This window comes from Stenella coeruleoalba (assembly GCF_951394435.1).
Source record: "Stenella coeruleoalba genome assembly, chromosome: 10".
Taxonomy (NCBI): Eukaryota; Metazoa; Chordata; class Mammalia; order Artiodactyla; family Delphinidae; genus Stenella; species Stenella coeruleoalba.
Window position 1 is genome coordinate 89,173,306 of NC_137156.1, and position 14,089 is coordinate 89,187,394.

Consider the following 14,089-nt stretch of genomic DNA (forward strand, 5'->3'; position numbering starts at 1 on the left):
TATTTCCACAGCAGTAACACCACAGTAGCAGTGAACACACCCAGGGATCAGATCTTGATCTCTAGAAATTATCCTCCAAAAAAGGAATCAGGGTCCATTGCAGGGACGGTTGATTTCAGGGCTTGAGCAGGGAAAATATAAGATGAACTTGGTGCATCTTATGATGCCAAAGAAGGAGGAGAACGAGAAAAAAGATCATGGGAGCATGTCAGATGGGCACAGGAGCAACTTGAAAACTCTCCCATGGCCAAAGTTGGAGCAATATAAGCAGCCGATTACATAATTATATATAGTATTAGAATATAGCCCAAAGAATAACATGGATATTCACAAATCTATTCTGATATAAATAAGTGATTGAATAAATAAATGTGGAAAAGAGAGCTGTTCCTTATAGAATTATTCTAATTATTGAATATAGACAGAACGAGGGAAATAGAAAGCCACCTTTAGATCATGATTTTAGTCATTGGTGTAGGCAAGGTCCACTGGTGAATGATTAAATTAGTCGGCAAAATTTCAAGGACAGTTAGGACAGTTGTATAGTCTTAAAGTGTTATACTCAATATATTTATTAATCACTGTGATAGTGTTAACATATGTCCACAAATTTATTGATACTCTTCCCTTGGAAAACGTTACCTAATTTCCCTCCCCCTAAGTATGAGCTGGACTCAATGCATCACTTCTAAAAAGGAGATTATAGAAAAAGAAAAATAGTAACTTTCTGTTGAAAACCCTGGCAGAAACCATCTTAACCAAGTGGTCAAGCTTAACATTACTAGTCATAAACATATTGATATTACTTACCCTCTGATATAATGTCATTAGAAGGGCACATCGTGGCACTGTTTCCAAAATTACATAACGTCAGTCTAATCATGAGAAAGTATTGGACAAATCCAAATTAAGGGCTATTCTACAAATTGTCTAACCAGTATTCTTTTGAAGTATCAACTTTATGAAAAAACAAGGAAAGACTAAAGAAATTGCAGATTAGCAGAGACCAAGGAGATATAATGACTAAATGCAAGATGATAACCTGGATTGGATCTTGGAACAGGATAAAAAAGGCATTAGTGGAAAATGTGGGAAAATCCAAATAATGTCTGTAGTTTAGTTCATAAAATTGTACCAGTCTTAATTTCTCAATGTTGATAAATGTACCATGGTAAGATCTTAAAAATGGGAGATGCTGGCTGAAGGGTATATGGAAACTTTCTATGCTCTCTCTGCAACATTTCTGTAAGTAGAAAATTACTTCAAAATCATGAGCTTTAAGAAGTTGAAGTCTAGAAACAAATGTTTATTTTTTAAATAAGCAAAAACAAATGAGTAATATAATGGCAAAAATAGGGTAGGTATAGTGCTAAGAAGGAGAAGAGCTTTAGCTATTCACAAAATGAATATGACCTAGACTCTGTTTTAGGGTCATTCCAAAATGGTAACATTATAAGTAACTATTTTTGGCTAAAGCATTAATGTTTTATGTTTTAAGTAAAGTTATGAATAGAGACGAATCCTGTCCAGGAAAAACCAGTGTATTTTTTCAAAACTATATGTACATTTTGAAAGATATGGTAACAACAGACTTTAGATTAATCTTTAAAAAAGCTGTTATTAAAATTATGGAGGAGAAAATAATTGTTCCATCAGATATGAAGAGTTTTAAAATACTTTAAAGCTGATTGATGACTTTCATTTGTGTATGTAAAGATGTAGTAGACTATTAAGTTATCTAACAGGCTTTGATGTTTTCCCTGTATCATTTAACAGTAAGCATACTTTTGTTGTATTCTCATTGCATGATTGTGGAATGTAGGTTTCCAGTAACTCTAATATCATTCTCCTTCCTTGAAATATGTTCCCATCAAAATAATTTCCCGTACACTCCCTCCTATCCACATCATATCCAAACTCCTCCCTGGAGCCGTTGATAATTACTGTAGTCGTCATTCTTTGTCAAACCTTTACATCCCATTTTTTCTCCCCTTAGTTAGCATGAGTGCCGTAGTCATACATAAGTTTTACACTTAAGCACAGGCACTATCTTGTACTTATTTTTCCCCCAAAGCACCTAGCACAGTGCTGAGCCTAAATAGGGCCTTAATGAATGACTGATTGCTTAATTAAACTGAATGCTTGTACAACAAGGATAATCCATTTCTTGACCCTGCAAGACAACACAGAAATTACTGTTTATCAGAGGCTGCCCTTATTGCTGAACATTTATTCTGGACAAAATATTAAAGCCATAAGTGCAAAAATCATGCCAGTTTAATGGTCATCCCTGTATTACATGTCAGAAATTATTTGAGCCAGCTGCAGTACAGTGACTTTTGACCTACTTTCCATTTTTTAAATTAGGTTAGGAGGGAAGCTCTTTATTTTTCCCATCTTTGAACATTCAAACTAATATCAGCACTACCAAAAATAAATACATAAATAAAATAGAAATAAAATCTCACCAGTTGAAAGGCCATTAAGTTCAGAATTTTTTCTTTTAAAAATTCATTCTCCTGTCTCTGGGAAAACTCTCAAGGCAGTGTATTTTCAGAGAAAATTTGACGAAAAAAGTTATGAGTTGAAGTGAATGGAATTTTCGAAAGACTGGAAAGAGGAGGTGGGAATAAAAATTTAAACTGAATAAAGAAGAAATGGCAAATAGAGGGAATCAATAGTATGTTCCTGATTCTCTTTCTTTTTATAAACTATTAATCTAAATTATTTTCTACTTTCCCCTAAATGGCTATGAACCTCAGAATCCTTTAAACATAGGGAATATGTTGTACGACATTAAAATGGATATTGCAGACATATTTAAGAATTTCAGCAAACATCCATTCTTGATAACTTGAGTTATCAACATGTTTTTGTTTGAGTTGAGCCAGTAAAGATCTCTGTAAAGGTCAGATTCCCACTTCAGATGAGAATCTTGCTCTAGGGTACAAACCCTTATAATGAGATCACTCTAATTTTAATTAATAACTGACATAGAAACCCTGTGAAACCCTGTGAAATAAATAAAAATGATTCATTTGACAACATATGGCAAATGCACACTGTGGGTTTTTCATCATATTTTGTAACTTCCATGCCGTTGCCACAAGGTACCTGTGGAATTTGGCTGCCGAAGAGACAGTACGATAAAGGCTGCCCTTTTCAAATATCTGTGTTTCTCCCAGAGAGAGAAATACTACAGAAGTATGCAAAATAAAGAAGGAAAACAAAGATGTTCTTATATAATTCATCTGAGATTTTATCTTGTAGAGTTTTTTTTTTGAAATTCATTTACAATTCTAAAGTGTCTGACTCATTGACTTCATTAATTTGGAAAGGAATTAATTTAGCTACTACTACCGCAAGCCATTACCAGTACATTTGCATGAGGACACTATTTTTAAAACAGTGGTTAGAAATAAATCACCATTTCGAAGATTCACCTATATATTTTCAGAATGAAATACTGTGGAACAATTATTTTTCATGTATTTTTGTAGAGTTCCAATAACTTTTAACCAGTTTCCTTTGACCCAGAGGCTGTACTGCTCCCCCTGGAACTGGGTGGGATTTTCTTCCTTAGCCCAAAGTTGAAGTATCAGAAATACAACCATTAATAAGACATGTGGGACTTCCCTGGTGGTCCAGTGGTTAAGACTCCGCGCTTCCACTGCAGGAGGCGGGGGTTCAACCCCTGGTCTGGGAACTAAAATCCCACATGCCGCGTGGCGAAGACGTGGCAAGCATATACTTTGCTTGAAACTATTAGTAGAGAAATAGTCAAAACTATTTAAATTTCACAACAGATTTTAAATACTATACTTCCAAGTACTTTACCATTAGCCAGTGGGTTGGAGTTCTTACCGTCTGCTTCCTTTATTTGACAGAGTGAATGTGATACCTGGGTTACTTTATTGAAACGTTGGAGGACTTCACTCTTCCTAGGATTTTTCTTTTGTGATTAATTTATTCATTCATTTACTCACTCACTCACATATTCAAACAAGCATTTATGAGTTGCCTGATGTGAGAGCTGCTATATCAGTCACTGGGGAAGCAATGATGAGAAAAAAAAGGCTTGGCTACTCTTCTCATGGAAATAAGAGTTTAGTAAAGGAAGTGGGTACTAACCAAACTATCACAGAAATAAATGTGGAGTTACAGCTTTGATCAGTGCCAGGAAGAGAGGGATGTGGTAACATTTGATGTTGTTAGACTAAGAGAAAGCTTCCGTAAGTGAAGAATGGAAGGGGAGAGAACAGAGCAGAAACAGGGGCTAGCATGTATTCAGTCATTGTATATTCAACTAGGTACTGGGGTAATAGCCACAGTGAGACTTGGAGACTGGCCCTAAGGTATAAGGAAGCACATGGGTTTTTTTAGGGACTGAAAAAAGATTGATGGGCTTGGAGCATGGGGTGGAGGAGTTATGAATTGGAACCTAGTGGTTGGTGGAAGAAGGGATATACAGAGCCTTGTAAGCATTGTTTTCATCCTGAAAGCAACAGGAAACCATTGAGAGTCAAGCAGGGGAGAGGGTGATATAGTTGGGTTATGTTTCAAAAATTACCTTGGGCGCCTATTTGGAGAAGATGTGCATGATGGCAAATTTTAAAGCACTTCCCAGATTGATTGCTCCTTGAGGAAGCCCTGCCTTTTCTTTATTTTCTGGGAGGTTTGGCATTAATGAAGCATACACAGATTATCCTGTTCATTCTAAAATACTCCATCCTTTGGAAGATACCCATCATCCTTCCTTTATAATAAATTTCAAGCAGTTCACTTGGATAAACTGAGGAATCCATTTGCATATCTAATGTCTATGTCTGTGTGTGTATGTGCATATGTAATTCTTTTTTCCTTTGATGAAAAAAGTCTGTCTGTTCTTTAATTTATCTTCACGTCCTCTTTCCATAAAGGACTTGAGTGACTGAAAATCTATTTACCATCTTGATTAGATTGGTATATGTTTATTATTTCAACGTATTTTAAATGGGTTTTCCCATTTACATTCAATTGGGTTTCTGTTTTTATCATGACACATTGGTGGTAGCATTATTTGGCTGTCAAAATGGGCTATGATGATGTGTGTTTGTTAAAACAACAAGGAATTATTAAGAAGCTATGCGTGTCCTCTGCTAGGTGCTTGTGCAGCTCTCATAGCTTTTTATCAGATGGAGTGTTTCTCTTGTAAAGATCCAGCTAGTCTCATACACACACAAAGCAGCCAGTATTTTTCCATGCACAGTGTTTTTCCTCTTCTGCCTTGAAAAAGAGTTCACTATGTCTCAGGCAAGTGTGTAGACACTGAAGTAGATTTTTCTGTGAGAAAATCAAACATGTTACTATGTCATTTCTCTGGATATAACTGAATTCTGTAGTGTAAATGTGGGCTCACCAGCATGTTTTCTATAGCCAGACTATATGTATAATGCTTTCAGCCAATAATTTGTAGAACTGAGAAATGAAGCCACAGATGCCATACAAGAAAACAGTTATCTTTGTGGAAATAGCTATAAAACAATTTTCAACTAAGGAAGGAAAGATTTCTTTCTACCCAGTGGCTTGGAAGTGGATCTGTGTACAGGAGAGGCAAAGTAATGCAGGAGTTAAGTATGTGTTACGTAGAGGCAGGCTGGATGGATTGTAATCCCATCTCCACCATTTATCACCTGCATGACATTGGCCAAAGTCCTTATTCTCTCTGTGTCTCAGTTATCTGGGCTCTGAAATTGGTACAATAATAGTGTCAACCTCATCTATTTCTGGTGAGGATTAAATGAGACAGGGAATGCGAAGATATTAGAAGAGTGCCTGGCACATAGTAAGGGATAAAAATAACCTTAATTGATAGTAATCACATCACATCGATTGAGTAAACTGTATGATTAAGACTCAGGCCTTAAAGAGAGCTTTGCTTAGTTCCCCACTGTTTGCCTACAATTCTCTGAGTGACATTAAAGGAAGAAAAAAAGATATAGGGAAAGACTGACTTATGAAATTCAAATAAGTGGCATTTCAAACTACTGTTTAGTTCTTCATCACTGAGAAACAGCTTACTTTTGCATATTTAAAAGATGAAAGAAAATGTATGCATATTAATTTTCAATTAGGCTTTCTAATGGTGGTAGAACTTTTCAAGTGATTTCCAATGGTGGAAAGATGAAGCATTCACACCCAGGTGAACATTTTAGTGTTTCAGGCTAGAATAAATTAAGTATTGCAATTGAAGGTATACCCAAAGCTTCTCACATTTTGAAGAAAAGATTAGGCATATATTTTTTTTTCTCAAATACTGGATTAAAAATAGGTATGATGACCATACTTTTTCTTAATGGTTTATCAGCAGTGAGGATTTTTAGATTTTTTTTTGGGTAACATTGAGATTACTGTTATCAAAATAAAAGTAGGCTATTTGTTTTCCATCCAAAGGTGCTATCTAAGGATTTTAGTTGGATTCTCTCAAATACACTTATAATTTGTATTTTCCTAAGAAGCAACTCAGATAATATTCTGCAGTAGAATAATTGTATTAATAATCAAATCATTAGATAATGTTTACATCTAAGTTCAATAAGCTTCAGTGTCCCAAGTGCTTTAAATCCTTTTGCAGTGAAGTTATGGAGAATTTGAACACTGCAGGTTGATCTTGTACTTGGTCATGGTGTATTAATATACTCATCTGGGACGTCTCTTTCCTTTCTAGCTTTGTAAATTCAACCAGTCCATCCTGGTCTGTCTCCAGTACTTCCTATTCTATGAAGCCCTCCAACATTCTCTGCTACTAATCATAGTAATCATAATGTTTTATAATTATAATAATACTACTAATACCATTATTTCCACTATTACCCATTAACATCACTATCATCATTGTCTTCTTCATTATCAGTACTTATTGCATAAAGGTAAGCAAGTTCTATGTCCATCATTTTATTTAATCATCTCAATAGCACTCTGTAAGATACAAGTTACTATTATTCTCTACTTATGGGTGAGAAACTGAGGCTTGGAAAGTTTAAATACTTGACCAAGTTCACAAATGCAAATAAAAGATGGACCCAAACTTGAAATCCAGGTGACCTAACTCCAAAGCTCTCACTTATCCACCCTGATTTACTACCCAAAATAATAATTGAAAAATTAGATATTTAACTTTTACTGTTTCTATGTTTTGTCTTTATAGCTGAGACTTCTATTTTCCCCCAAATATCTTTTCTCTCTTTCTTGCTTAGAATCGGAATCTTTAAAATTTAGCTAGGCACATGGTCATGAAGAATAAGGACTCTGTGTCCTAAATTTCCTATGCATCTATGTGAATTAAGTCTGTCTAATCAGATATCAGTGTAAGTTCTCCTTAAAAAGAAGTTTATCATCCTTTCATCCTTTCTTCACTCTGTCAGTTGTGTTGGGGACCAGGGTGGGGTGGGGGGCTGGCAATGGCCTAGCCATCTCAGTATATGATATGGAAGCCACATGCTAAGGACGAGGAATGCTAAGCATTGCAGAAGAACTCTAGGTCATTGCCTCTGTGCCACACTGAACAGCCCTAAACTGACCCTTATTTTACTTAGGAGAAATGTTTCTATTGTGTTTATATCTCAGTTATTTTGAGATTTTGGTCTCTTAAATGCAACCTCTTCTTACCTAATATACTCTTAGAGGTCAGAGAGTCTTTTATACAAGTATGAATACTCCTAACATTTAGAAAGTACTTGATAAATATCAGATTGCTTTATGATAATTATACATTTCCAAATATCTTTAAGGTCTAAAATCGTGAAAAATCACATGAAGTCTATTATACATAAATTTAAAACCGTAGTATGTTTGAAACTCTTAGAACTGGATCTTTTATTGGGCTAATGTTTATTTTGCAGGCACTCTAATCACTTCTTTCATATGAACACATGGTAGAGTTGATATAAAATGCTATTATACATAGTTGGGCACACTCCCACTGCTGACAGAATAAGGAAAAACTACATTTAAAAAAGTGCTCCCGGGGGCTTCCCTGGTGGCACAGTGGTTTAGAATCTGCCTGCCAATGCAGGGGACACGGGTTCGAGCCCTGGTCCGGGAAGATTCCACATGCCACGGAGCAACTGAGCCCATGCGCTGCAACTACTGAGCCTGCGCTCTAGAGCCCTGCTCCGCAACAAGAGAAGCCACCTTAATGAGAGGCCTGCGCACCGCAACGAAGAGTAGCCCCTACTCTCTGCAACTAAAAAGAAAGCCCGCGCACAGCGACGAAGACCCAACGCAGCCATAAATAATTAATTGAAAAAAAAAAGTGCTCTTTCTGGGGGCTTCCCTGGTGGCGCAGTGGTTAAGAATCCTCCTGCCAATGCGGGGGACACGGGTCCGAGCCCTGGCCCAGGAAGATCCCACATCCCACGTGCCACGGAGCAACTGAGCCCATGTGCCACAACTACTGAGCCTGCGCTCTAGAGCTCGCGTGCCACGACTACTGAGCCCGTGTGCCTAGAGCCCGTGCTCCGCAACAAGAGAAACCACTGCAATGAGAAACCTGCGCACCGCAACGTAGAGTAGCCCCTGCTCGCCAGAACCAGAGAAAGCCCGAGCACAGCAACGAAGACCCAACACAGCCAAAAATAAAATAAATAAAATAAATTTTTAAAAAAGGTGTTCTTTCTGAATTAATGTCATCTCTTATTCCAGCAGTCTTAACTGTTATTATTATAGTAAAGAAACTGTCAGCAATTACTATACAAATCTTCATTCTCATAGCTGTGTACACTCTTGTTCACTAATTGAGCTTATTGTGCTGCAGCATTACAAAAGAAAACTTCTAGAAGTTAGTACAAACTAAGTCAAGAGGGAAGGTGGTCTAAGAAGTACCTTCCAACAAGAGCTATCAATGATAACAGAGCCGAGATGCTAAACAAGAAAATTAACCATAAAATTATTAAAGACTCAACTCTATACACCTCAGTGTTGCTTTTGTCTTGGGAATGTTGTCTAATACATTACTTTCTCAGAATAGATGACAATCTGACATTAAAATAAAGTGGGAAAAGCATTCATATTCAATAGTTCCTTTTTTTATTTACTATCTCAGTTCTTTAGTAAGTATTTTCCTAGCCCCTAGGCTAGGCACTGGTCTCACCTCTGGTGATGTAGGAATAAACAATATTGACATAAGTAATGCCTGCCTGGAGCTTACTTTCTGATGGAAAAAGACAGACAATCATAAATAATTGAAAGACTAAGATATTTTATTTTTTTAAGATGATTTTATTCATTTTATTTTATTTTATTTTATTTTTGGCTGCGTTGGGTCTTCATTCCTGCGCATGGGCTTTCTCTAGTTGCGGCGAGTGGGGGCTACTCTTTGTTGTAGTGTGCGGGCTTCTCATTGTGGTAGCTTCTCTTGTTTCAGAGCATGGACTCTAAGCACACAGGCTCAGTAGTTGTGGCTCGCAGGCTCTAGAGTGCAGGTTCAGTAGTGGTGGCACACGGGCTTAGTTGCTCTGTGGCATGTGGGATCTTTCCAGACCAGGGCTCGAACCCGTGTCCCCTGCTTTGGCAGGTGGATTCTTAACCACTGTGACACCAGGAATGCCCCAAGATACTTTAAAATAGTGCTTGAGGTTAGCAAGATAATGAGATTGAAAGTGATCAGAGATGAGGGAAGGTCAGGCCAGATTTTCTGAGGATGTGTGATTTGGGCTGAGACCTAGATGACAAGATATGCCAAGCTTATGAAAATCTGGGGAAGAACCCTTTAGACAGGGGAAATAAGAAGTGCACAGGCCTTGAGGCTGCAACAGACTTCACTGACTCAGGAGACTGGAGATAACTCCAGAGCTTGGAGAGCAAAGTAGAAATGAGGAGAATGATGGGTGCTGACATCAGAGGGGTGGGCAGGACTGGATCGTATAGGACCTGGAAGGCTGTGGAAAGATGTTTGAATTTAATTTTCAGTTCTTTCAACATGAGAGGCAGTGGAAGTAACAGTTTTATGTTAAAGACCTATTGTTCTTTGGCCGTTTATAGCTTCCACCTTAAACTTAGATTTTTAGGATGTGAACTCCTCAGTTCTCATATCTGTATAATTCAGCTGACCATCATTGCCAGAAATTGTCTGGTGTTTCACAAGTGCTTATATTAATGGGAATATGAAAGCTGGAACAAGTTATGGATTCCTGTGACCTATGATAAATCATGAATCTTACTCAATTATGAGCTTCTTTTAATTCATACTGAAAGCATTCAGAAATAGTAAACTCAGCCTCACCTGTCACTAATATATTAAGTTGATTAAATATTGATTTTTAATTTTAGATCTGTCATTTCTTATTTAATAATACTTTAGATTTGCCTTTTCCTATTTATTGCTCTATATATCCATCTTTTAAAACATATCATAGGGAAAGCTGTAGTAAACTATTAAATACATGGATAAGAATAGGCACATGGTGACAAAGTAACATCAAATTGTATGTTTGTGAAGATGTTCTTATATAGTTTGCAGAGTCTGTGAGATATATTCTGCTCATTGGACTTACCTTATGGAATTAAGTGTAAGAGGCAGATACGCTACTTTGTTTGCAGTATCTAAGTCAGAAACAGTAAATATGCACTCATATCGCCTGTTCCTGCAAGGAACACAGACATGACCAGTCAGCTTCCTCCTGTAAAACTCAGCCTCAACCTCAGAATCCTTTTCATCATTGTGTCCTAAGCAGCCAGTACTCATCAGCGGGGTCTCAAGAGAAACTAGCTGATCAGTTGTCCTTGCCTTAAACAGACAAGGAGCAAAGAAGGTATGCATCTTTTCCAGTTGTGAAAATTCTTGTTTACTTTTCACAATACGGGATAATTTATAAAGAATATGGGCACATGGGACTTAGGGTAAGATTAACAAAATGCTTGACATATGGGAGGTGTTTAATAAATATTAGATTCCATATTTTTCCTGGAAACTCAAATGATACTATTTTGGTCTCAGAGGCCCAAAAAGGTTTTTATTCTCAAATACGACCCTGTCCACTCCCATTATCTATAGAATCTGGACCCTTATTTAGAGGAACATCCAGAGGAAAATACACACACAGACACACACACACACACACCCCAACTTATTTGTTATTATTCCCAGTCAGAACTTTATTGCTTTTGTCTAAATACCTTTACAAGACTTACAGATACTAAACATTGTGGTCTTTAAATGAGTTATAAAGAAGAGAAAAGAGTAAAAAGGGAACAGGTGAAAAAAAGGCCATTGATTTAGGTGAAGAATACAGAAAAAAAATTAAGATTTTAAGTTTTCAATATTTGGGCAAAATATTAAAGATTTATTTTTATAATATATTAAAATAAGATTCTAGCATATATTATTTGGCATAAAATGTCATCTACTCCTTGTGTGGTTTCTGTTAAAGAGGAAATAAAAATTGGGGTGTGTTCCCATTCATTGTTAAGATGCTTTTTTGTAGTGGGATATATTTCTACATATTTTATGTAACTTTTTTAAAGTATCTTTGATAGTAAATGCCAAATTGAAAGCAATCCGTTTTTCTCCCAGTTTTACTGAGAAATAATTAACGTGTGTCACTGTATAAATTTAAGGCAAACAGCATAATGGTTTGATTTACATAGACTGTGAAATGATTACCACAACTAGGTTCACATAACATCCATCTTCTCATATAGATACTATAAAAAGAAAAGAAAGAGGAAAAAAATCAATCCTTATCTATGTTTTCTGTTCCTAAGAGGTTATTATTTTAATTTATTAGAGGCTTTTGAACTCTTTAGTTTATAACATCTGAAAAATGTATGGGACTCCCAGCTCCATATCAAAAAATGTTAATTAAGAAAAGCTGTGGGGACTTTCTTGGTGGTCCAGTGGGTAAGACTCCTGCTCCCAATGCAGGAGGCCAGGGTTCGATACCTGGTTGGGGAACTAGATCCCACATGCATGCCGCAACTATGAAGTCCACATGCCGCAACTAAAGATCCCACATGCCGCAACAAAGACCCAGAGCAACCAAAATAAATAAATAATTTTATTTATTTTTTTAGAAAAAGAAAGGCTGTGATGGACTGAGGTAGAGGATGGAGCTCATGTTAGAATTTTCTACTGGTTGAGAGGCATGTGGGTAATTCAAAAATAATGTTATCTCTTTTTAGTAACATTGTTGCATTTGTTTTAGAATTTAAATAATTTTAAATAATGGTATAGGAATCCCATTTTATCAAAATGTGGAGTGAGCTAAAAATAAATTGATTCAGAAATGCAGCACCTTGAGAGGAGACAACTTTTTATTCATTTTTGAGCCCTCACTTTCATGCTGGACACTGAATAAATGCTTGTTGAATAAATGAATAATCTGAATGAAGATTTTACCTTTTAGAAAATGAGATGACTGTTGTCCAAATAAAATATAAATGCAGAAAAGTACCTCGATAGATTTTTATTTCCCTATAGACTTCCAAACTGCAACAGCTGTTATATATAGTACAGGAATATTGCTCTTACTCACTAACTCTGACCCTGAAAATGTCTGTTACAAATAACTGAGCTCTCTAATAGCTCATAATGACCCCATCCTCCCAGCAGAACTAATCAGCGATTTTGAATCAAACTGGCAATTCTAAAAATGAGACTTACTGGTTTTTTATGTAGCTATCATCTTTGTACTAAAGAAGACACTTGCAATATGTTAGCATTGATGAATATTAGGAATAAACTTTCAAACCATGGGGTTCTATGATTATGACCTACCATGATGTTAATTTCTTCTTAATCCCTAGTGCTAATTGTTTGCAGTGAGAAAGCTAATATTACATTGGAAAACTCATAATTCCACTTAAATTGATATATTTAAGTATTTTTTTTACCCGCCTTTGAATTGTTTATGGTAACCTAATGAGTTTACTACCTATATCAAGCTTTAAAATGTTATTAAATAGTAATTACCAAATTTGCCATACTCATTGTGTTGATTGATGGTACATGCAAGTGTCTTGAAACATTAAGAAGAGATGTTGGAGATTCCTCAAAAAATTAAGAGTAGACCTACCATATCACCTAGCTATTCCACTTCTGGGTATTTATCCAAAGAACACAAAAATACGAATTTGAGAAGATATATACACCCCTATGTCCATTACAGCAAGATATGGAAACAACCTGAGTGTCTGCTGGTGGATGAATGGATAAAGAAGATGTGGCATATATATACATATATAAATATACATACATATACACACACACACACACACACACACACACACACACACAATGGAATACTACTGAGCCATAAGAAAAATGAAATCCTACCAACTGCAGCAACATGGTTGGACCTTGAAGGTATTATGCTACATGAAATAAGTCAGATGAAGAAAGACATATACCATATGACTTCACTCATATGTGGAATCTAACACAAAACAAAACAAATGAAGAAACAAAGTAAAGCAAAAGCAAACTCACAGATACAGAGAACAGATTAGTAGTTACCAAAGGAGAAGAGGGTTGGGAGTGCATGGAATGGGTTAAGGGAGTCAACTGTATGGTGATGGATGGCAATTAGGCTTGTGGTAGGGATCACTTAATATATACAGATGTCAAGTTATAATGCCATATGCTTGAAATTTGTAAAGTAAAAAATAAGATCTTGATAGTTATTTTTTGTAAGAAAGAATTCATGTTGTTCCATAAATTGTTTGTAGAAAATACCTAAACCTGTTAGCTTGCTTACAGAGAGCAGAGAGGTCAGTGCCATAAAATCATTCTCATGGGGACAGTTAGCATCACATAGAGAAAACTTCTTGACCAACTTGCAACTCATATCCTAAACCACGAACTCAGAGACTGAGGCTGCAATTCAGAGAGATGTTAAAGAGTTTAACTGGCTTAATGTTAAGTCACCAGTGTAAATTATAAAAAAATATAATAAAACATACAACTTAAAGTTGGGTCAGAGAAAGTAATGTTGCCTTCACATTTGATAGGTGTTCTAAAAGTGGTATATATTTTAAATGATTACAGATTCCAAATCCCAGATGGCCTAGGTACTAAAGTTACTGCACTCTTTTATAGTGAATAAATTTATAT